This window comes from Larimichthys crocea, chromosome III, assembly GCF_000972845.2.
Source record: "Larimichthys crocea isolate SSNF chromosome III, L_crocea_2.0, whole genome shotgun sequence".
Lineage (NCBI taxonomy): Eukaryota > Metazoa > Chordata > Actinopteri > Sciaenidae > Larimichthys > Larimichthys crocea.
Window position 1 is genome coordinate 42,614,440 of NC_040013.1, and position 25,970 is coordinate 42,640,409.

At 39.9% G+C, this 25,970-nt stretch overlaps 1 protein-coding gene across 1 annotated transcript in view; it reads right to left on the reverse strand.

Annotated features, from left to right (window-relative positions):
* rasgef1ba (RasGEF domain family, member 1Ba) overlaps positions 1-25,970 on the reverse strand; it is a 102,511-nt gene that overhangs the window by 37,545 nt on the left and 38,996 nt on the right. The gene's annotated exons all lie outside the window — the stretch shown is intronic.

A 25,970-nucleotide genomic window follows, 5' to 3' on the forward strand; every position in this document is an offset into this window, starting at 1 on the left:
TTCAATGAGACAGCAGTTGGCACAGTGGGGTGTTAGGGTTAGGGTTAACGGAGAAGCCCCAAGGCAAAAAAACAAAACAAAACAATTGCAGTGCTGTAAAGCAGGAAAGATTAACCTGGTTCCACAATACAATAATATATCTCCAACAAGACACACAGCAATCAAGTACATGCAAGCGTACATTCCTCTGTAGTGTGAACGATGTTGTTACCGTGGACTGTACTGCTGAGCTCCTGCTGAGTCAGGCCGCACAAAAATATTAATTCAAATTGAACACTTACAGAGGTAACAGAATAGATCAAGCTGACTGTGCAGTAGCCTTGAGAAACACATTTCTGACAACAACAGAACATGAATAAACGACTTGTATGTCAGGTTCCTCTGTGCATTTTAGGTACAGTCACACCTCTAAGTGTGAACACGTCCCCAGAGAGCACAAATTCATCTCAGCTTTGAATAACAAAAGGGAAGCCACCCAGAGGAAACAGCTCCTAAAGATGCTGTGAGGTGCTAATGGGTCATCGTGTGCATTCTCTAGATGTCTGTTGAGAGCATTAAGATCTCTGGTGTCCCTCCTTCTATCTCACTAGTTCACCTCCTCAGTCTTTCATCCGCAAACACAGCAATTAGCAGGGGGGGAGCTTGTTCTGCTAATGCAGATTCAGTGTGCTCTCCTGCAGTGACATTTGCATTTTGAGCTTTCAGCTTTTGTTTTGTTACACAGTGCCTTGTAATGAGTTTAACAGCAATCTCAAAAGAGAACACTTGTGTCATTTACAGTTCATTTTCTTCTCTCACCGTATTGTGTTGCAATGCAGACCATATGTAAAAGTTAGATTTAAAGCGTACTCATTTGAATAATTATCTTGTTCTGTTACTGTATTGTGATTATTTCCTAGCTACTCGACCAAGAATTAGATGAAAATGTTTAATTTTATCTCTTTGTCTTTACATTGATATCTAGCATTTTTTGGCCTAGGTTAGCAGTAGCTTAGAGTAAAAAAAGAAAAAAAAAAGCACTCCTGAATGATCTCACAATGAGGAAATAAGACTTGTAAAGGAAAGTCTATGGGGATTTTTTACGCCTCCAGGAGTACTATGCGGTATGTTGGCACATGTTGAGAAAGGATAGGGGAATACAAGAGCACATGAAAAAGTCCACCAACCAAGCAACTTCCCAACTGTTGCACAAATAGCGTGACTCTGAAAGAGAGGGGAAGTGAAAGAAAAAGTTGAACTTTGACAATTGGTTGTTACAAACAAAACCACAAAAATAACCAGCATAACGTGGGTATTTTTCTGGAGCTATCAGCCTGTCATTCTAACATTGCACGTTACATTTCCAGTAAATAACAATGTATTTTCTGCAATGGGCCTGAAAAGATTTTATAGTTTCAATCTTGAAAGTAGCTAAAGGCCCTGAAACTGCATGCTATCACAGAGGTTGTTCTTCACGGCAGAGCACACAGCTCTGATTGCTTGGGAGCACACACAAACACACACTAACACGTACAAATGATGAGCCTGCCACAGCATAGGTAATTACAGAGGAAGAGGGGAGCCGAGACAGTCGACTGGACATTCATCTCATTACTCATGCATGCCTCCAGGCTGTTCCCCGCTGGCCTGCTAAGGAACATCACACACACACACACACACACACACACACACACACACACACACACACACACAAACAAATGGCTGGCAAATCTTTCCTAAAGTACTCAGGACACACACCTGGACAGTCAGGGTCAAGGTCTAAATGCATCTTTCCCAATTACATTACTAACAATGGTTACTGGCTTATTATTATTCATGAATATTCGTTTAGAGACAGTGAGCCTGCAGGACAGCCTGACTGGGAGTTTCATCTAGGATATTTGCATATTTTTAAAACTTAAACCATTAGCTGACCCCTTAGCAACCAAAAAGTGTGAGCAGGAAAAGAATAAAGAGCAGGAGACATCACTTTTTTTAGGAGGAATTTGGCCACAAGGTTCAAACCTGTGATCTTTCTAGCATGGGAAAAGCTCTAATTACTGGTCTATGGTGGGCAATTTAGAAAAGAGTCTGTGGTCCCAAAAGAAAGAGGCAAGGTTTTAACCTACAATTGCAATAAATAAATAGCAGCACAGGCTGGACCATCTCCTCTTGTCTTCTTTCTTGTCCTCAAAGCAGAGAGACAGGTTGTGGATTTTCTCCCAGTGTGATTTGTAGTGCATAAAATCAGGTCAGATGAGGTGCAGGTGGCTGAAACACTGGAGATGGCTACGTCATCTGAGGCTGAAGGAGAACTGAGGTATCCCACTGTGGAAGCTCAGGATTCCTGCCTGCATGCTGTTCTTTGGCATGGCTCCATTCCCCCCCTTTCACATCTCCTGACAACCAGCAGCAGCCAAGTTGTTTGGATCAGTGGTTCACAAACTTTCACACCACACATAAACAAAGACTCAACATGGGAGCAGCGCAGAAATTTGTGGAATCTGCTTCTTTTTTTTTTTTTTTTGCCCAAGCTTATGGCCCCCAAAGAATCAGAGTGAAGTCAACTGGAGTCGCACTCCTGCAGACTCATTTTCTTGCTGAAAAAAAATGATATGATGAATTTGTAGTTTGTGGTGCTTTTTAAGAACAAATGTCTGCACATAGGGTAAGGTGGGTAAATGGGATTTGAATTTGATATGAACATGTTTATTTGTGAAATGAAGCCCAATTCACACCAACATATTTTGTAAAGCATCATACTAGGTGAGAAAGACATTAGGCTTAGAGATGACAGAAGGCCCTGAGATAGTCTGAAAAATTAGGAGCGATTAAGTGGAGAAATTTGTTCACATCAGCCTCCTAGTGCTGATATTTAGTATTAGCATCTTGTTTATTCTAATAAAATCCACTGCAAAGTTGTTCATTCACCGCTGTGCACTGTTTCATAAATACTAAACCTACCTAAACTGGACATACTGAGATTGTGTTTAATCTTCTTACCAACCTGTATAGCAATAATTCATTTATTAAATGCAGTGCTATTTTGAGCTTAACTTTTGCCCACTTTTATCAATCTTGCAACCCACAGATCCCCCATGGCCTTTATAGTGACCAACCCTGCAGAGATAAAACAGAAGAAAGACCTGCGGTGTTCAGCCCATGTTGACGGCTATAAGTGTGCTCTCATTTGCAGATTCTTTTTTTGTTGTTGTTTTTGCTACAGGAGACAGGAAATCGCATGTCTAATCATAAACTCATCATTGCCTGTTGATATTATAGCAACCCGTGCAAGAAATGTCCCCCTATAGCTGTGATTTGCAGCTGCAAAGCATATGCCTCTGTGGCAGGGTGGGATGCTGAACCACAGAATTTCAAAACACACATGGGAGAACCACAGCAGGTCATTTATCAGCTATAAAAGTGGGCTTGAGAGCTGTTGTGATGTGGAGTTGTGAGCCCCTCTGTTTTCAAAGGCTTACTCCAGTCTCTTAAATGAATTACAGAACTCTTGGTCCCTTGCCTGGACGCCCTCTAATTTGCTTGCATTTTTATAGTAGCCACCAATTTTCAGAGGCCACTATGACCAGCAATGAACTTATGGCAGAGCATCTGCTCTTCAAAACATTTCCTACGCGCACCAGATGCATATATGAAAAAAAACATCACATCCACTGTAATATATTCAGCAACACAGATCAATTTCAGATAAAGTGCAAGAGACCATCTGGGGAAGTGTGTGGCAAAAGTTTGGCTTTGGGAGGAACTCAATGTGAGCACAGGTTTCTTTAGAAATACACTGTAAAGATTAGTTCACCTTTCTGTTTATCGGCATGCAAAGCTAAAATTGTCTTCAGTCACACACCACACTTCCCATACGTCTTCACTGAGTCACAGTCATCTGCAAATCTATGTAAGTCTACAGGCATTTCCACCTTGAATTCCTCCTTCCTTTGTTTCCAGCAGCTTCAAACAGGAACTGAGTAGCTAAAAATGGAACAAAGAGATAAAAGACTGCAAAAATACCTCACACTCGAGTTTGTAGACAAGTCACATTCCACAAAGTTGTTTTTTTACCAAAAAAGGTAGGAAACTCTTATGTAAGGGAATGCTGTGATCACTGCTACAAGTGGCAAATGTCGGTCAGTGCTCTGAGAAACTGTCCTGTCTGTCCACTAGCCTGAGAGTGAAAGCTCGCTGGTTATATCACAGAGTCGGTCAGCATGACACTGTTTCATGTAGACGAGGCCAACTAAACGGCTGAACATGTGAACAGCCGAATGAATGATTCCTTTGTCGTGCGTTCACACTGTCAACTTGCCATGGTGGTCTGTGGCTGTGAAAAAACATCCACTGTGGTTAATGATATTTGAAGTGTCTTGTAGCAAGAACACTGTGACCTGCATTTCACAATGGACCCTCGGTCATTGACTGTAAGAAGTTTGTAAGAGTAGCCTGTCTTAGATCTAGATCTAGATGAAAAAAAGGAGGCTGAATTACACTGAACAAAACAGTGGTGGACAGTACTGTAACTACATTTTCCCAGGTAAGTAGAAGTTTCCATGTTATGCCACTTTATACCTCTGCACATTATCTACATGATAGCTATTAGTTCCTTTGGAGATTAATATTTTCTATACAAAACCTATGACAAGCCTATAAAATGTGATGTTTTAGTATAGATTAAACCAACCCAAACCATATTAAACAGTTAAAATTAGCTCCACTAGATGAACATGAAGATGTTTAAGTAGGTACTTCCAACTGCTTCACATTGAATTACAGTCAGTTGCCGTTATATGTTAATCGTGGGGTTTAATTGCCAGCTCTTTCTAGCCACATGTTAAAATGTTTTTGAGCAAGACACTGAACCAGTGTCGGACCCACGTGGCCAAGCAGATGCAGAAAGTATAATTAGAATGTTTCGTATAAAAGCCAAATGAAAGTCAATCACTTTTGGCTGAGTTTTAATCAAATAACTAGACATCGTTTGATCTGTTTGAGAAGCCATTTCAGATTTTATATTGTGAGAATATTAAACTCATTGAATTCAGTGTTGCAGATTCCAGCAGCAGACCCACCACCATCAACCACCCATGCCCCCACCCCTCCGGTTTCTGGATCCCTGGGACTGCGAGGAATGCGTCCCACCTTGTCACCGAGGCGACCCCCTTTTGGTGGCTGAGGAATGCCTGGCGTTTTACTGTTCGGACTAGTTTCACAGTGCAAACAAGCGTTCACATTTTTTCTGGTAAACTGATCCTGACCACACAGGAGGAGGGCCTCTCCTCCTCACCTCCCTGTACACCCACCTCTCCCACATCCAAGCCCCCGCTACTGTCAATCAACACCTAATACTACAAGCACAGCTGATTGAAACCACGTGGAGGAACTGCTGGTTCCAACTGTGCTTATATAACAGTAAAAACCAGGCCATTTTAATGGCTGTGGGAGTGGTATTCCTATGGCTTTGAATGTATAAGAAGCAGACTGCCATACAGATCAAAGACAACGGAATGAGGGCAAGAGTTAACTGAAAGCATGAAGTAACATGAAGTGTTAAGTAAAACCAAAGCAACAATTCTCAACTTCTGCAAGAGGCAAGCCCTTGAAAACCCTGCCAACATTATCAAGCTGAATGATAAACAGTACTTATAATGTTGTTGTCCTCACTTGAGGCAGTTTTTTGAATGGACAAACAACACAATTTTTACAAGATAAAACATTTTTTAAAGATTTAAAAGTAAGACAGTTTATCGGTATATTGAAATTTAAATGCCATAAATCGTCTCATCAGCCTGCTCATGTGGCTTGCTGGGGGGTCTCAGCCCATGGACTAAAAACCACTGACCTTTGTGTGACACAACTTCAGCGCTGAATTTGAGCCATACACAAAAATGGGCTCTGTTTGAGTATGACACCTAACACTGTGGTTGAGTTGAAAAATGGGATAAGGAGGAAATGGAAATGATATTCTGGAATATTGGCTCAGATATGCAATATCATATGAGAATAGAGGAGTTGTTAGGGTTGATTCCAAGACACCATGAGTGCCAGACTCTTTGAATCTCTAAAATAAATGAACAAAGCTTTGTTCACTGTTCAGTTACTACTGAAAATCACTAAAATCCTGCAGCTTTTTGGTGGTGATTTGGTGGTAATCAGGTTGTTTAAAAAGGATTTAACTCTACAGATCACTGATTTAAAACTGATTTATCTCCCCATGTTTCTATTTTTTTTCTAACATTGCTATCTTAGATCAGATCGCAAGAATACATGAGCTAACAGAGTCCAGTGTAGCCAGATTAAAATGAACCATTAAGCCCACAATATAGAACTCAAACAGAGTCTGAGGTGTCCTATAATAGGGGGCAATATGGTCAGTGACCTGCAGAGGACATTCTGATTTAAATATCATGACACTTTTGCTCTACTAGTGGTTAAGATCTGACATGCAAATTTTACCATTGGTGTTTTTACAGTTGATGTTTATTCATTACAAACAGCTAATAAATGTACAGATGATTTAGCTGGCCAATAAATTAGTGGAGTGTGGCCTGTGTGGTTGTATGACAGCTCAAAACCTATAGGACCTCCAGTTGTTGCTGTTATTTTACTCTGTCACTTATGGGGGTTGACCTGTTCTGTAGCCAGCCTCAAGTGGCTGCTCTAGGAATTACAGTTTTTGGCACTTCCACATTGGCTTCATTTCCCAGCCACGGAGGTTACCGCTTAGTCTAGTCATATTTAAAAATATGACACACCAGTCTGTTCAATACTCCTGTAGATGGAGCTGATTGGTGATTAAATAATCAGTGTTTCGAATATGATAAAATATAAAAAAATTTAAGGGTGTTCTACAGTAATGCTAGCCTTTGGGAGATCCAAAAGTCACAGTTTTGGACAAGAAAATGTGTGCATGTTTTCTGCACACTGATCACTGCTCACTTGACTACACCGACTTTTACAGAGAGAAAGCTTGAACAAAGTGTCTGTTGTGTCACACACACTAAATGACACAATGTTTTCTGTAAGCAGTGGGAGCCTCTCAGTAGAACAATGTATGCATATGCCAAGGTTTTGAGTTACTTACCTATATACTGCTCAAAATGAGACCCACTCCCTTGTATCAACATTTAAATCCTAAAATATTATGTTAGATTTTCTTCTCCTTCCTCCCTTCTCCTTATGTAACTGTTTTGTGTTTTTATGGCTAATAGGACCCGTGGGAGCAAACTATTTTCACTCTAATCTGCAGAGACATAGAAAACTGAATGATTTAGAAAATGAGTGAGACATTCTGTGAAGCAAATCTCTTTCCAAGCTCGTCTGTTTGCGTTTCTCCAGCTGTCCTCCAATTCATCTGGACTCAGAGACTGTCCCTCTAAACTGTCATAAACAATGTCTATTCAACCTAGACCCACCCTTTCGTAGAGATCAGCCTTAGATTGTGTTCATGCAGGAAGCCAGTTGTATTTCAGGAATTCTGGTGCAGGTAATGAGTTTGGCATTGTTCTCACCTGTCTGGACAAACTGAGCTCAGTGAAGACTCTTTAACTAAAGAGTAAACACTTTTAGTTGTGTTAAGTGTGCAATGTTATTCAAGAATGAAGAAATCATGCCACAGATATAACAGTTAAAAGGATCGCTTTGGCAACAACTACTTATTCTGGATGTTAGCAAATCAGCTTGTGTCCAACAAATAGCTATTCTATACTCTATTCATTAATGACTAGTTAACCATTAATGACTAATGATTAATGACTGAACCCAAGACTTTTCCTTTGTTGTTTCCCTAAAGAATCCCTAGAGAATAACCAAATATGAATATATTTGGGTCCATCTTGAAAAACTGATGATTCTAGAGAAGATACCAAACTTTCCAAAGATACAATATATAAACACATGAGGCATTTTTTAACATGTGGTCCATTTGTACGGGAAGAAGCATTTGTAGTTCCTGTTGTAAAACACCCTCTCGTCTGGACAGGAATCAGAAACATTCAGCCCAGTTCCTGATTGCTCTGCCAATAATAAATTATTGCCAGACTAATTTTTTCACCTGCCGTCAGCAGTGTTAGAGGAAGCAGGTGCAGTGGCATTAAGCGGTGCGGTGAAACCCCAGCAGTGTTGCCAAACAATAATATCATTAACTGCATAAAAAACAGGGGAACTCAGCCGGAGGGACGGGGGTTAGTGGTCTGGGAACACTTGTAATTAGCCTGAGCAGCTGGGAGGCTGAGACTGTGTGTGTGTGTGTGTGTGTGTGTGTGTGTGTGTGTGTGTGTGTGTGTGTGTGTGTGTTGTCTTTCAGTTCAATTTCAGTTCAGCTTTGTTTGTTGAGATAATGATACAATAAAATGTCAGAATACAGGATGTTTAATTATTCACTGAATAATAATAATAATAATAATAATAATAATAATAATAATTGTAATTGTAATATCATCATATATTTTATTAGCATTAGCTTTGTTTTAAAGAGTTATACTTTAAGTTGAGCAATGCCAGAAAAAGAATAGCTAGTCAGCAACATCAGTCTTGAAATATCAGCTTCTGTCTAATCCAGGCAACCGCCAAAATATTTAGCAACTTTTGCATCGAAGGCACTGCTGACCTCACGGAATATCTGACTCCCTCTCTGTCTACGTCTTACTAAGTCTTCATTTCATATGTTTGCATTGCAGGGGAAGTGACTTGAGGAAACGAGGGAAACAATGAGCTACCACTAAGACAAAACTGACCCCACCCCTTATTTTTTCCTTTTGCCCTCCTCCCTTCACATGAACAGCAGGATGAGAGAAGGTGCCCCACCCTGGATCAATGAGAAACAATCACAGTTTGCGCAAAAGAAATGGGAGAGCCAAGAATATGTTGACATGCACTGCAATAACCTTACTAACGTGAAATCTGTGTTCACATAATAACATTTCTTAGGTGACATATCACAAGTTTATAAAAGGTCTGACATTTTCACACACAAAAAAATCACAGTTAACAGCTGATACGTCAAGTTGATATAGTTTTAACTTAAAGGGAGAAAAAGGTATAAAAAAGTTTAAAATACTCAAACCAGGCATTTTGAAGAACCAAAAGTTGCCAGGCGGACTTTTTGGCTACCTTGGCAATGTTCCTGTGTTCTTGGCTAAATTTGTTTTGGGTTTTGGTTTGGTTGACGTCATGTATCTGGTAACCAGGAGTGCTGGATTTAGGCTGTTGTTGGGCAAACCAATTTTGATTACAATAGTTTACTCAAGCTTCCAGGATTACAAGCACATTACCAGCAGAGTTAGGCCAATCCCGGTTGAGTGTCGACACACACTACTGTGTCCTGGCTCAGAAGGACCAAATGTGAGCCAGATGGCTGTCCCATATATCACTTGTGAGATGTGGGTAGATTTTGGGGTTGAGGGCTGATAATTAGCTATTTGTTAGTAGTGCTTAGGTGTTTATGTGTGGTAACCTGTGATTTTGACTAAGTGGAGTCAGAATCACATGGGCCTGACAGCCGTCTTGTGACTTGTGACTCTAAAGTGATCATAGAAGTAAAGAAATGGTGAAAAAGCAAAACGAACAAAAAGAACAAAACAAAAAATAGTGTTCAGTGTGTAAAATTTTAAATTGCAGTTTGCAAACAAGTGAATGCTCCTCACCTCACCAGAACTAAAGTGGCAGTGAAACCTGTGAGAAACACTAAAGACCCTATCTAAAGTGTTTGGTATATCCATTCTGGGCTACTGTAGAAACAGTGTGGTTAAACAATGCAGACTAAAATGATTATTTTTGTATTCTTATTTTCAGGTGATTAACACTGATGAAAACCTAATAATGAATATTACATTGAATTTCTGTGATATTCTGTCAATAAATTTCCCTAAATCTTACACACTGATACTTTAAGGGTGAGAGAAAGTGATCTAGTTGGAAGTGGGTGACAAGGTTTATTTCTTGTGTTTTTGGAAAATGACAGATGATGGGAGTGCTTCTGTTCCATTACCCAGACCTTCACTCAGCATCGGCTGAAGGTCAGTCCTGGTATTAGAAGAATGTGTTTTCCAATTTTCTTGTTAAATGAATCCAAAGTCCTCCAGTTTATCAGAGACCGGTTTTGAAGGCTACATCCTTCTCTGAGTTGGAATGAATGGCATGAAGACTGCATGATGAAGCTCCTGCACTCTGACCTCTGAGTGAAAGTAAAATTTCTCCACGGAGGATCAATAAAAACTAACAATATTTGCATTTTGATCAGATATTAAAATTCAGATTTTGGATTAATAAACTTAATAATCAAAGAACTGAATTGAAATTTGTATTTTTGTGATTTAGCGACCTCAGTTTTAATACTACAGCTGTAAATATAGAAAGCTGTACACATGAATTTATGATTATATTACTAACGATCAAACACTAGATCGTCATCAAAGTTGCCAACAGCCAAACAAGTGCAACAAAGTAAGACATAGGAGGCAGCTAATATTACTTAGTTCAACAGAAAGAAGCCCTAGCTGTCTCTCAGCCTTTTCTTTCACAAAGATTTTTGGTCACTGTCTCATTTTCATTTCTTAGCTTCTTCCATCCACATCACCTTCAGTCTTGTCCCCTCTGCCATTATGTTCAAAGAAGTTGCTGAGGCCAGTTACATTGCCCGCTTGTCCAACTTTGGCTCTCGAATGACACAGACTCTGGTCAATGGTCCAAATCACTTGTGTTACAAACACTAACACTCCCCCAGTTCTCTGAGTTCACAGTCTGGGCAGCCCAGCTAACAAACAGAGCTAACATTGGCTAACAGCAGCTATAGTTCACAGCAGTTTACTTTACAGCTTCAGGAAACTCTGTAAAACTCTCACAGAGAGATGATGCCCAGCAGCCACAGGACATCGAAGGGACACATTTTCTCCTTATAATATGATCCACTTTCACCAAAATAAGCGAAATATTTGGTGTGACTTTACTAGCGCCCTAACGCATCACGTACTTGTGATGAACCCAGAGCACAAAGCACTGTGCACTCATGGTCAAACTTAGCCTTTGAAAGTTGTTTATGTACAACCACTCCAAAGCTGTCCAGTTCAAATCAGTTAATATTTTGTATTACGGTAGCCAATATTTCATGATCAGGTTGACACATTATTTAGCAAGTATTTATTGCTGGTTAGATGTTAGAAAGTGTTTTATATTCTTTAGGTATGTTAGGGCCGCTGCCGTTTCACCCCGGCATATGTGTGTGTAGTGTCTGTCCCACTATGAAACGGCAGTTGTGCGGTTGCCGGTTCGCAGTTGGCCCCAACTGGAGGAGGCGGGGTCAACATCGACACGTGTGAGTCGTGCCAGGCCGGGATTGGCACGGCATCCTTTCCGCACCGCCAATGAGAAGGCCCAGCGATCAGCATCACAGGCATTTAAACTGCAGCCAGGCGGCTTGTTTTGTATTGTGTGATGTGAGCTCGCCTCATCTGATGATACTCGTTTGTTCGTATTTGATAACTGTGGAGGATGGTGTGTTGAATTACTGGGACTGGGCAGGGTTTACTTTAGTTATAGTTTTACTGATTCCACAAGAGTAAATTTCTGTTAGACCCATTAGTTCAGGGGTGCTGTTTTGATGTGTGTTTTGCTATTAAATATTAGATTTAGACAGTGAGGTTTTGTTCTCTGTTTAGAGGTCTCTTTTTGTTATATTTGTTTGTTCTTTTAAACAGCACTTGCTCGCCCTTGGTTCCTTTTGCCTCACCTCCTTTTGTTAAAACAATTTGAACTTTCGTTTAATAAAACTCCTTTGTTTATTAACCACAACATCTTGGTTTTATATTACTACCTCATACCCCTATATCTGGTCATAACAAGGTACATACTTTAGGGGGAGGACTGTAGAAAGAAATTAGAAAGACAAAATCTTTCCTTTGTACTGTATCTGCCAGACTGATAAATTTCATGATGTAAACCTCAAAACATGTCTAGAACTATCAGATGCTTCCCTAGTGGTGCCTCCCTTCTCTCCCTTCTCTTTGAATGACTAATCTGGTGACGCACAGAAGGAAACAATGGATAAACACTGAAAACCAGTGATTCTCAGCATGGTCACGTCTCTAGTTCATGTGTGTGATGGTGTGTGTGTGTGTGTGTGTGTGTGTGTGTGTGTGTGTGTGTGTGTGTGTGTGTGTGTGTGTGTGTGTGTGTGTACAGCCTAGCAGGCAAGTAAAAGCATCACAACTAATAAGTCTCAGGCCCAGCAGGTTGCAATTCCAGCACACTCTCGAAATTACACAAACTCCCATGTGTATATTCTCTCTCTCACACACTGCATTCACCCATACCACTTCATAACCCACTGACACTCATTTGAGGATCTGGAGAAGAGACCATGGTTGTGGCTTTTCTGTAAAGTGCCACACTGAGACTTGAGGCTGCCATTGTAAGCTACAGCTGCAGAGGAACACTACTGTCCGAAAAGCAAGAGCCCACTAATCTGCCTGAGTTTGTGCTGGACTGATACACATTCTCTACACCTCTTTTCATCCCACTATCCAGCCTGGAGAGATGGAACCACCCACACACAGAAAACGGAAGATTGGACAAGATGTCCAAGATTACATAATTTCGAGGCTTTATGTAACAGGAAGGGCAAGTCAGTCAGTTGGAACAGGCCTTTTTAGGCCCCCTTTCTCTCTCCAAATGTCTATTTCCTTTTATGAGAAGATAGCTAAATGGATGGATGGATAGATGGATGGATGGATAGATGAATGGTTTTGTGCCACTGGCGATGCCCCAGAGCAGTACCTCTGTGACAAAGAATGGCACAGATGGCAGCCCAGGGCTGGCCAGCGATCAGGGTACCAAATGGCATGCCACAACAGGTCCAGATGGACTCAGGCTCTCAGTTTTATTTTTGCCTGTGAATAGATGGTGGATAAACAGGGAGAAAGACAGAGGAGTAAAGAAATAATGAGAAAAACAGCAAGGCGGGGGGCAGAGAGACAACAGCGTGCTTGCAATGTGAGAAAAGTTTAAAAAAAAAAAAATCTGGAGGAAAAGTGGGAGTGTGAAAAAGCAAAAAAAGATTAACAAATTGATCAAGCTTTCCATGTGCCCACTGTGCATTTTACTCTCAAAGAAATCCATCAGTTGCACCTTAAAATGGTCACCAACCTTTCAGCATCTACGTTTAATCATGGAAATAATACCTGATGCAGAATTATCTGACTCCACTCAATCCATACAAAGAAAATATGACACACAGCATATCCACAAAACATGAGAAAGAATAGCGGCGACTTTAGCAACTGTAACCACAGTTCAGTTCAAGCTTACCCAAATCTGACATTAAATTGAAAAAAAAAAAAAATACCAAAAGCCAAAATGGATCTGAAGAGTCCAAATAGTCATGGTAAACATGGGGCAGTCAGTAAATATTAGAGCATATCTCTGTATGTGTGAAAAGAAATACAATTATATAGCGGTCATAAAGGAAATTTTTCCGGCAAATTAACGTCAGCTTCCAGAAACAGGAGTGTCACTCACTCTTTAACTCAGACATTCTTTAATGGTCATTTCCATTTTACCCAGATAAGACCTCTGATAGCTGCTAGCAGTTCAAACTTGAGAAATGAGAAACAAGCAGCATTTACAGACTTGGGAGGGAAAATTACTCCTTTGAGAAAATGAAAGCAAGTCCGTCTCATGCTTATCATGAAATAATTGTTTGACGGCTTTGAGTGATTGTTATTTCACAGGTCACCCTTCAAGGCAGCATCTGGGGGATAGAGGCTTCATTCGGTGAGTGCTAAGAAAACATTTTCCTTTGCAGGAAATTACTCCAGAGAAATCGCATTTTTGACAAGAGAAGTCTTACACGAATCTGATGTCAAATCAAATCAAATCAAATTTTATTTGTATAGCCCAAAGTCACAAAGTACATTTGCCTCGGAGGGCTTTACAATCTGTACAGGGAGTGACACCCTCTGTCCTTAGACCCTCAGTTCGAGTGAGGAAAAAAAGCTGGAAGAAACCAGAAAGAGCTACAGAGGAGGGTCTAGTCTAGTCCTATGGCAGCATAACTAAGGAATGATCAGAGGCAGCCCTAACTATAAGCGCTCTCAAAAAGGAAAGTCTTAAGTCTACTCTTAAAGGTGATGACCGTGTCTGCCTCCCGAACCCAGAATGGTAGTTTGTTCCACAGAAGAGGAGCCCGATAGCTGAAAGCTCTGGCTCCCAATCTACTTTTGGAAACTATAGGAACCACAAGGAATGCAGTGTTCTAGAGGGGTAGTAAGGTACTATGAGCTCTTTTAGATATGACCATGAAGAGCTTTGTAAGTAAGGAGGATAGTTTTAAATTCTATTCTAGATTTAACAGGTAGTCAATGCAAGGAAGCCAAAATGGGAGACGTGATCTCTGAACTTGGTTCCTGTCAGAACACGTGCAGCAGCATTCTGAATTAGCTGCAAAGTCCTAAGAAACCTATTGGAGCAGCCTGATAACAAAGAGTTACATTAGTCCAGCCTAGAAGTAACAAATGCATGGACTAGTTTTTCTGCATCCGCTTGAGACATGGTGCATCTGATTTTTTTTTGTCAAATATATAGTAGCCCTGAACTTAACCTGTGACAATCTTTGAGTATGTGTGTCAAGGGCAATGTGAAATCTGAGGATATTATGGTTTTCAGTAGGAATTCAAAATGATAACAGCATGCAGCAGAAAATATTGGCTGGGGTGTTCTTTAGCTCACTTTGTAGAGCAACCGCCCCATGTACAAAGGCTCAGTCCTTGCCGCGGCGGCCCAGGGTTCGAATCTGATCTGTGGCTCTTTCCTGCAAGTCATTCCCCATCTCTCTCTCGCCAGAACACCCCAGAGCAGAAAGACTCTGTGAGGGATATCAGTTCGGTGTTGACATTTGTTGTTACGCAACCTTTGAAAAATAGCTCTACAGTTTAGGGGTTTCTTTGCTCCATTCATTTGAGGAGGAAACTCCACTGCTCCCTGATGAGCATTCACAAATTACTTCACATTCCCTGTGAAGAAAATATAAAGCTGGCTATTCTTAGATAAGCCATTCCCTTGCAATTAGTATCCATCAGTGCAGACTCTGCATAGTAATCTCTGTATTACAAAAGAATGTCTATTCTGAGGGCAGCAAAGGATGACACTCTGGATGACACTGTGAACTTCTTTATCAAGAAAAGCTGAAAAAAACTGACAGTGAATTAACAGTATGGAAAAATGTAAGGGTCATTCATAACCATAACGTAGCCAAAGCATGGTCTTCACAGGTCTGTATCTAAAATGACATTTACTCCCTGAGATATATATTGTCTAGCAGTCTATGAAAGAGAGAAGCATGACAATTAGAATTGTTAAAGTGGTTAGGGGGCTGCATAATCAATAGATAGATAGATAGATAGATAGATAGATAGATAGATATACTTTATTTATCCCAAGCTGGGAAATTATAGTGCAGCAGCAGCATTACACAAAGTGACAAGTGACAACAAAAAATAAAAATATACTATAAAGCAAACTATACATAATAAAATATCAAAAAGCAATAGTAAATACGATAAAATAAAATAACGGGCAAAGAAGGCATCAGGTGGTTTGAGGTCATTTGATCAATTGTAACTTTGTTTGGGAAAATGGCAACATGCACGTCATGCATGTTTCCTATGTGAGAATCTAGTATTAGATTTTCATTTTTTCAGCTGATATTGTGCATACATTACATAATATTTTTTTTCTACACAGCTCTTCTAGATTTGCACATCTTGAAGGCATCACTCTCACTTCTTTGGTGTTGGATTGTGGAGAGGCTTGAACATGTTCAAAAAGTAGACCTCACGGAATACACTATGAATTATTAAGCTGCAGTAGTATTCCTCGCAGATGAAGCATAACTAGGGCACATTCCAGCACTAAGACTGGGGGCTGCTGGGGGTTTTAAGGTGGAATGTGTAGTTTTTGTCTCAGCAGAACGCACTGTACTGAAGCATAATGTACCCAACTGTACTGTAACACTGCCTCCTCTTCCCCTGCATCCTGTTTTATCCATGTTCAAGTGTGTGTGTGTGTGTGTGTGCATGTGTGCGTGTGTGTGTATAAACCCATATGTACTTGTACTTGTTTTGTGCCCATGTGGTTCAGTGATGTTATGTTTTGCCTTGTGTGTGTGGAGTGAAAAGGAAGCCTGGCCTGCATACCTTACCATACTCACACATGGGGAACACGATATTTTGACATGTGTAAAATGGTAAATTGTGCATTTAGTTTTGTTCAGTTTTAAAATAAGAAGAATCCATGCTCTCTTGATATAAGAGGGAAACCAACATAGATATCAAATGTCTACAGTCAGGTAGTTAAAATATACATAAATAACTGAAAGATTAAAGTTACTTTCTGAAACTCTGTGTTTATTCATTTTAGTGACGCCATAATTATTTGATGTGTCAAAAACATTCAGGGTTAAGTTAAGGGTTTAAATTCAGACAATGAACTGTAATATCCACCATCCCTAAAAATGCCCATTCCTGGTAGATTACAGCTTGTGTGTACTTGCTTTTTAACTTCAATTTTTCAGAAGAAGATTAACTCAATTTTTTCCTTGTATAGGCCCAAAATACAACCACGTTCATACAACCAAAGGGCTCATAGACATGCAAATGTAATAGAAAGCTATGTAGCAACGCCCTGGGAGCAATTAGGGGTTCGGTAGCTTGCTTAAGGGCAGCTTGGCAGTGCCTCTCAATCTATCCAATCTTCACACTGTGGTCCATGTTGGACTTTAACCAGCCACCCTCCAATTACCAAGCCAAGTCTCTATGGACTGAGCTGTTGCCGACCCCATTATTGACACCCGTGATTACTTCTCCTGCAACCACACACACTAAAGCAATACAAAATAAAGTCAGATATTTATTTCAATTTGTACAGACATGTTTCTTTTCATCCACGGTTTATATGCTTCACTTTTTTAGAGAAAGACTTTATGGAAATAGCTGGACTGTTAGGGCATCCTGTCAAAAAGTAGGACAGGCAAGTTCATCAATGCTTGGTTGACAGACAGCAGCTCTAAAAACAGATGTGCTGTCTAAAATAGAACCGGTATGATTTACTGCTCAATGCGGTGACATGACACATGATGTTTTAACACGCATGCAAAGACTGAAACCTGGACAGAGAAAAAAGCACCAGCATACAAAAACCTGCAAAAACCCTGTAATTGTGCTTTGTGCAAAACAAGTTCAAGTTCTTCGTTCGTCTATTTTTTCCTCTTTGTAGGGAAGAAATGTGTTGATGCCAACATGTACGCTGAAATTTGCCAGAATGTTGAATATGGCTTGAGATTTTTGGATTCATCCTATCCACTCTGCACACTGGCACACATCCAACCTACCAAGGAGCAAATGCTGCCATAAAACTTCCACTTTAAAAAACAGGCACACCACAGATATACTGTTGTTTTCAACCAACAAAACACTCTGTGGGAGGCAAAACTGCAAGCTGTGACAGCCAGTTTTAAAAAATCAACACAAATGCAAAAGCACAGAAGATGAGTTAAAAGCTATTTGCATCATTTTCAAGGCTGTAGGAGGAATACATCACCCATTACAAGTGGTCACACGAGACTTTCTGGTCTTTATTTTTGGTCTTTCTGTGAGATGAATGTTTTGTCTGCAGAAGAAGAAGCAGAAGTAAATAACGCAACGTCAAGGTGTAGTTGACAAATCTGTTTTCATGGAAATGCTTTTGTAATGTGAACTGGAACTTCCTCTTTAGGCATAAACAGAAAATGTACATAAAACAGATGGACTGAACCATATTTAAACCTCTCAACTGAGCTTCATCAACAGCTGAATCAGGTGGGTGAAGTTCTGGCCAAGCAAGAAAACAAACAAGAAAAAAATGTTTTTGTCTCTTTTTTTCTCTCATCAATAACAATTCAACAGGACTGTGGTTTTACATTTGTATTTCACACATCAAGTATGTTAAGTGTGATCATGGCGCAAGACAGAACGTTAAAGGAGTTGATGGTTATATGCTGAGATGTTCTCTGCGGTAGGTTAATCCCTGCTAAGTTATATAATCGTCTGCTGGAGCACAAAGACCAGAGAGGATGATCCTTGTGGATTACTACCCACTCAAAGACCATAATCTATCTCTCCATATAAAGAACTCTGTGTGTCAGACATGGCTTTAATGTAAAGAAATGAACCTAAATCACACAGTGGGAGTGCAGTAAAGAAGACCATCACATCCGCTTAAATTTAGAGCTTTACCACATGTGAACTTTCAGGCTGAGTTTCAGATCCAAGAAAGCTGATACTTGTGCCCTTGTGGGGAAAGATTGTTTAAAGTTGTCTCAAAGAGAACAAACTTCTCAAGTTGCTTTACAGTATGAGAGACTGACGGGCCCATCAATTAAGTCGTTGTTCTTCTTGGCTGTTTTAATCTGCTCTGTGCTGCAGCACTGTTTAGACATGATGATGCATCATTGCCGCAGAGAACCTCAGGCTTCCCATTCATTATCAAGCTCCCATATTATGCATCTTAGTTTGGTGAATAAACCTCTATGATCTTTTTCTCTCATGTATGAGTGGATTCTTTTGTTTTGGAATCATAGTTCAATGGTTAGACGTAATGCAAATGTTTAGAGAACCTTCATGTTGCAGACACTGTTTCCCTACAGGGTTTTACGAAAGAGACTGAATCTTGAAGATAAGTGAATAAAACTAAACACAACAAAAGCTGAACTGTCTTATAGAAAAGTGTGAAATCTGCTAGGTCTGGCAGCACAGACTTTATTTTAGATGCTAAGAAGATTAATATCATGTATAAACAAGCTTTAGGAAATATTATACTTTATGGAGAAATACAGAAAAAGACTGCTGATTCATGAAAATCAGATTATCTGCTTTGCTCTTCTTTCAGTATAGATATATCTTTATCGTGTAGTTAATGGCACTCTGCTGGCGAAGGGCAGGAAAACTTGTTTGATTTCCCAGGTAGCCAAAATTGCATGCCTTTGGTCTGGATACTTGGTTCAGAGACTGGCGAGCCCATTACCTGATGAAACCGAGACAAAGAAGCTTCTGCTACTTCATTATTTAAGAGGACACAAACCTGCCAGTGGTAACCTGGTAAAATCCTGGAACTATAGAAAAAGAAATACTTGTAAGCCTATGTTAAAAGAGTCATGGAAAGACGTGGTCTAGTAGAAGCAGTTAAACACAGCTTTAAAAAGAAACATGTTGTGAAATTTCCTGCATTTAGACATCTGAAAATTGCAACTGAAGATTTAAAAAAAACGGTCACCGCTAACAAAGAGGGAGTTACCAACTTCTTCCAACACTGCACAGGGAGGAAATCAGATCATTTAATTCCATAGCAAACATACTGAACTACCTTTTGTTTGGAAAAAAGATGTCATAAAACTATTTATTTATTTCACTGTCACTCCTCCAACATGGTGGCATATGCCACTCGTAACCATTGGATACCAGTCTCCAGAGACGCAGTGACAGGCCTGTAATTGAGACTCTGTATTCTAGTTTCTGCTGTGTTTGCCATATTTTTTCTCTCTCCTCTATCTCCTCAGCATCTCTTCTTTGCTCTCCAGGGAATCATATCCTGACAAGCCCCCCTGTAGGAAGCCAGGGGATACTCCTGCTTCTCTGCGGGGAGAATAATTAGCCTCATCTTCCTGTGTCTCCTCCATACCCTCTCTTATGCCTGTGGCAATGTGTGTAAATGAGCTGCTTTCTATCTTATATGACTGGGTTCCTCTGCTAGAAAAGCTTTGCCTGCATAACAGAGTTCAGATTTTGTTCTGTAAGTATGTGCCCCAGTTTTCAAACCTCCACAATGTCATCCTCAAAGAAAACCAATAACTCTTATTAGTAATCATACTGTGAAACTATACAGAAAGTTAGGGGAGAGCTGGCAGTTCAAATACTAGTTGAGAAGACCTGGTACATACAGAACAAAAAATATATTTTTACTTGTTCTTTGAGTCATGTTTGGATATTTAGAAATCCACTATACAATCAATTAACACCAAAATATAGCAACTAACAGTGTAACTTCCATTGTTTGATTCATTTTGGTAGGTTTTCTTTTTTGATAATGGAAAAATAAAGATGATCACACTGAGATGTTTCCCAGGCAACTAAACTCAGGGCAAAGATGTTTGAACAAACAGAAAACCACAGCTGTAATCTCGATGCATGCATATGAGCTGTGCGCAACGCCTGAGGAAGTACAGTCACAAGGATCCAAATCATCACTCTCTCTAAGGGGAAACTCGAGCTGTTGTAAAGCAATTCTGCTGATGGTCAGGTGTAGACAGCATTAACTGACACTGAACTGGTGGAAGTGAAACAATTTTCTCAGGGAGTTTATCAGAAAATGCACAATGTCAGCAGCAAAAATTGGAAAGAAAACAGGGTTTCTGGTAAGCATTAGAAGAAGGAATGTAAAGTGTTCATGTCTGGAGAGATGTTAGTGTGAGGGGACTTCCTCTGAGGATGGTGGTGTGAAACGTTTTTCTCACCCAGCTTCATGAGACAGTCAACTGAAACACTTTTCGATTAACAGATATGCTTTGTCAAAAGTTATTTAGAGGAATGTCCTGTCTTCTGAATGCATCAAAGACCATCAGTTGTGTTCTTCAGACGTAGTGTTGGCATACAGTAAACAACTCTATTCAACAACTGTAGTAATCCATATACACTCCATACACTTTTTTGTTTACCACATAATTATAAAAGTTTTGATGCCTTCAGTGTTAATCTACCATGTAGAAAGTATATAGTTCAGCATTTCATCTGCAAGTCAGAAAACATCCACAAAGATGGACAGAATGGGGTTTTGGGGACGACGTGTATTTTTTCACCATTTAGGTCAAAAAAATAAAACAGTTTCAGGCTTAAAAGATGCTGCACTGCCTCCCCATACCCCAAAACGAGTTTTACTCATTTGCACATGCCCAAAATGATTAGTTAATTATTAATTTGAAATTTTAAAGAAATTCAGATTCAACTAAACAAAGTTTGGCTTTGATAGTTTCTCTTTGTCAAGTTGGATTCTTACAAGTGTTAATTTAGTACAAAGGCTTTGCAGGATCAATATTTCTACCCTCAGCCTTGATCTAGACTGAATTCTATGTATACTAAACTTCACATACAGTGCAGGCTGATCCTCTGACAGGGCAGCAGCTGTGGTCAGCCCTTCAAAAGCAGCACGGTGGAATGATTGTGCTTATAGCTGACAGGAGGGGGTTCAAATGTGGCCTTTGCAGATCAAACGGGTACCATCGCCTCTGGGCATCGAGGCCAGGTATGCTGAACTGTGGCATTTTGAGCTTGCACAGTAAGGCAGATTGATTGTTTAGATTGAATAGTACACACATTTCTCTTCTTCTATGGACTTGCTTGTCTCTGCCTGCCCTCTTTCACTTCAATTTCACTTTAATTCCACACAGTTTTGAGGAAAGTGTAAAATATAGCCAATTACTGTAGGTAGGACTATGGTCTGTCAGTATCAACACTTGGTAGGAACTACCTACCACATACTGTGCCATCATCTTATGGAGTGTGGGTTCCTCAAGAACACAGACATTTGTTCACAATTTCAGGTCCATTTGTCGTAAGTGACCTTTACTCATCTTTCTCAATGACCCCTTCTAGTTCTTCTCATTGCATAACTATGCTCGCAATCAGAAATGATCTTCAAATCTTGAATGAAACACTATCTGAAGATGTAAAGTGGAAGTTTCTGAGGGTCTCAGGAGGAAGTGCCTCAGGCTGTCTGTCATCCATGGCTGCTATCAAAGGTCTGTTATATAACTAGTGTCTTGAATCTGCACAGCATGACCCAGAACTGTTTATGTAACTGTTTTTCCAGGCCAGAGTTATCAAGTGGGACTTGACATCTAGGTGACATGTTTGCATTTCAGAGTGGGTCCATGCATGGTGGATGGTTGTCAGGCAGATATCAGTTTTGTTGGTTAGTTCTACAACAGGAGTACACACTGTAGAGCTCAGCAGTCTAGTACAGTTTTAGTTTAAATCTGTTGTTCAAAACATTTCTCTGATGTCTTGGATTTGTTTTCTGGCCTGTCTTGTTTTTGGACCTGAATGGACAAATCTTTCCACATTTATTATTGGTTAGAATAATTTTAAAACAATATGGTACATATTGTCTTTGGATGAATTTGGCTTCATACAAAACTATAACTCAAAAGCTCTTGTCAAAGTCACCAGCTGGATTTAACTAAGCAAATCCAAAGAGTCTTCCATTGGATAATTACTGCAGTGATTAATATGTTTCAGGTAGCAACAATTTATTTAACCCTAGCTGATGCTGTGAGTAGCTTCTCCCTTCTTAAACAACCATGTCGGAAGACATATCCTGTGGACGTGGAAAGGATGTTAATCAGTTTCAGAAGGGTCAAATTATTGGCCTGCATCAAGCAAAGAAAACAACTAAGGAGTTCGCTAAAACCTCTCAAATCGCATTAAGAACTGTCCAACGCATTATTAAAACCTGGAAGGATGGTGGTGAAACATCATCTTGGGCACATCAGGGTGAGAAGAGAGGCGGAACAAGTGATGCACCCATCATGCCTAGTGCCCACCGTACAAGTCTGTGGGTGCAGTTTTATGACCTGGGGTCACTGCAGTTGGTCAGGTCTAGGTTCAGCAACATTATGTCCCCAAAGAATCTTATCTTTCCATCAATGGAGTTTTTATTCCCTGATGGCACGGCATATTCCAAGATGACAATGCCAGGATTCATCAGGTTCACCTTGTAAATGAGTGCTTCAGGGAGTATGAGACTTAATAATTTTCACACATGAATTGGCCATCACAGAGTCCAGACCTCAGCCCTATTAAGAATCTTTGGGATGTGCCGGAGAAGACTTTGCTCAGCAGTGCGATTCTCCTATCATTAATATAAGATCTTGGCAGAAAATTAAGCAGTGTATAATTACTACATATAAGATGATCAGGGAGCCAGAAAAGAGGTATCACTTTGAAGCCACATCCCAGAGGAGAGGAAGATTACAGCTACTGTCATACCCTGAGAACAGGTCTAAGTAATATGTAACATAATGTAAGATTGAGTATTTGGTATTTAGCGCCCCTAGTTTCAGAGGGCATTGCCACTTGTCTTGCAGCCTTTATTTTACAAATCTTCAATCAACAACTACAAGTCAATCCGAGGTTTATTCTTGTCTAGCGCCCTCTTGCTCTGTCACTCTGTAATGTCGTGACTGTGATGCTCCATGCGGCTCCCTTGTCCATGCGGCTTCATATCCCACTAGGAGCACTTCAGGATCTTTTTGCCTGCCAGGCTTTGTCAAGCTCTTATTTTAAAAAGGTAGAAAAAGTTGCATAGTGTTCCTTAAAGAATGTTGCTGGGGTTTTTTTTATACATTTTATAATTTCTCATAATGTATTGGTCTAATTCTATTTAATTGTATGCATTTTTGGCATGAAATAAATATAGATAAAAAAGAGAAGAAAAATATATAGTCTGCAGAACAACACCACAGGGACCAGTCCAGAAGCATGACAAGTGTCTCTTTTTGGTCACATACACAAATTTTGCAATATCAGAATTGTAGACCCAAAGTAAAGATGGTACCTGGTACCTAAGAAAATATATGGTACCTGCTCCAGACTATTAATCAAAACACTCAGGCACAAGTCAGGCCACAGACATTTTGGTATTGGAAGACAGGTTTTGCTTTATTCATGAATGCATTATTCGTCCGGTGGGATCAAAGCGTGGTCTGACAATAGTCGTGTCAGCACAGGGCTTAGAGGCTGTCATTCAGGACTGAAGGCTGGAAGGTCACCAATTTAAATCCTTGACCAGCTCAAATCAGGGAGTGAGAGAGTGAATCATTTTGTTATGAACTATTGCTTTACTGCTGCCTCTGAGCAAGGCATTGTATCACTAACGGCTCCAGTGGATAACCGTAAACTGAGTCAGTATTCAAAGCACAAAGTGCCTGTGTTTCTTTTTTAAAATGTAATTACAGTTAAATGATTGGCTACTACTGCCAAATCCTTAGTGGTACTGTTAGTATTTCTGTCAAAAACAAGAATACATTTCCCATAAAGCCCTTTGCCTTCTGAATTGAATTGAAGACTGCATTTCCAGACTGGCTACAACTGGCTTTTTAACATGGTGTTTATATTTTAAAATCAGTCTGCACGTTAACGTAGACACATAATGGACAGGCACAAACTGCACTGCCAACTGTAATAATATGGTGAAGTTGACTGGACATTTTAAAGCTTTTACAACCTTTTCACGAGTTAACATGTCTTTCTTTTTCGTTACTCACCTGACTATCGGGACCAACTCATACCACATTGGTTCCTATGAAGCTATAATCGGATTGCACTGCACTGCCAGCACTGCCTAGTTTTACAGTTTTTTACAGTTTAACCCTAATGGTGACATGAGAATATGAGCAGCTTCCTATGACTGACAGTATTAGCTTAGTCTGCCGTTAGGATTAACCTATATGACAGCTCTTAACCAGATAACCAGTTCAGTGTCACTAAACCGGCATAAAAAACATTATTGTTTCCATGAATTGCAGTTGAGTGCGCTAAACATTAAAATGTCACATGTGTGACAGTGGGGACAGGTATGACATTATTGATGACCTGACAAAAAGGAAAACACTGCTGATTGGATGTTTGTCTTGTTTCTGTCTGATTATTCTGTAACGTTTCACCTTTCTGGATGAGCCCCAGGTGTTTACGCTTCTCCCCGCCACCTAATTGGTCAATTATCATTATTGTGTGGTGGGTTGCAGACATACACTCATCCACTCACACACACACAGACATACAAATACAAACCCCTTCATTATTCATTCTGCTGTGGAGGCAGACCATGCACTTTTCTCGCCACAGTCCACCTTAGGGAGTTATTAGAGGTTTGGGAAATAAGAAAATCCTTTTCCTGCTCTATCTGATTCCCCCCCCCCCCCCCCGCCTCTATGTCTCTTACACACACATATACAGTATACTAACATCCATCACGAATTAAAAGGAGAGAAGATAAGACAAGACAAGAAAATTTATTTTACAGAGGAAACAATTAAGAGTAAACTAGAAAATTCTGCTTTGTGTATTTTAATAAAAAGAATACTATGTAACTAACAACATAACATGAAATTATCAACTAAACTATGTCTTTAAAACGAAGCTACTTATGCCAAGCACACTACACAGAAGACATTTCCTGAATATAAGTGAATATATTCCAGTTAATAACTGTGTTTCAGCTAACTTTTGTTTATAATTTCAGTTTTGGCAGACAAGGCTCAGGATTGTTGTCGTCAAAATCCAGTCCAAGACTGAGATGAACCTCAAAGCAGTTGCTGATGTTTTCTGACATTTTTTACTTATGGGGTAGACTTTCTAAAGACAAAATATACCAAGGCAAAGTAGGCAACTTCTCCTGGGGTCCCAGATTCACAGGTTCACTTTTTTTTGTAGTTGATTGATTTGCCATTTTTTTGGTGATAATGCTTGCACCTGGTAATATATAAAGACATAAGATATAAATGTCAAAGATTGGGACTTTACAGTAAAACCTGCATTATTACAGCACATCTTATTTCAGTTTATCTTAAACTTACAAAGTGGACATTCCCAAATAAATAAGCTCACTTGTAAACAATCAGTGTGTCTATAGACCTACATTTACAGGATACAGTACATCACCACAATCCACTTTCACAGATAGCATGTAAGGGCAGAGGAGGCGAGTTGCATAAAGGATGCTCACGTAATCCCGAGGCCAAAGTACGACAATCAGTGGTATGTAAGCATCCACTGGCATGTAAGCCTCAGCTGCTGCCAAATGCTCTGTACGGTGAAATAACAGAAGGATTCATGTCTGAACTAGTGCTGATGTCTGTCCCTATAGATTTTTTAGAGAAAAATGTGTCAAACAAACTCTTTATT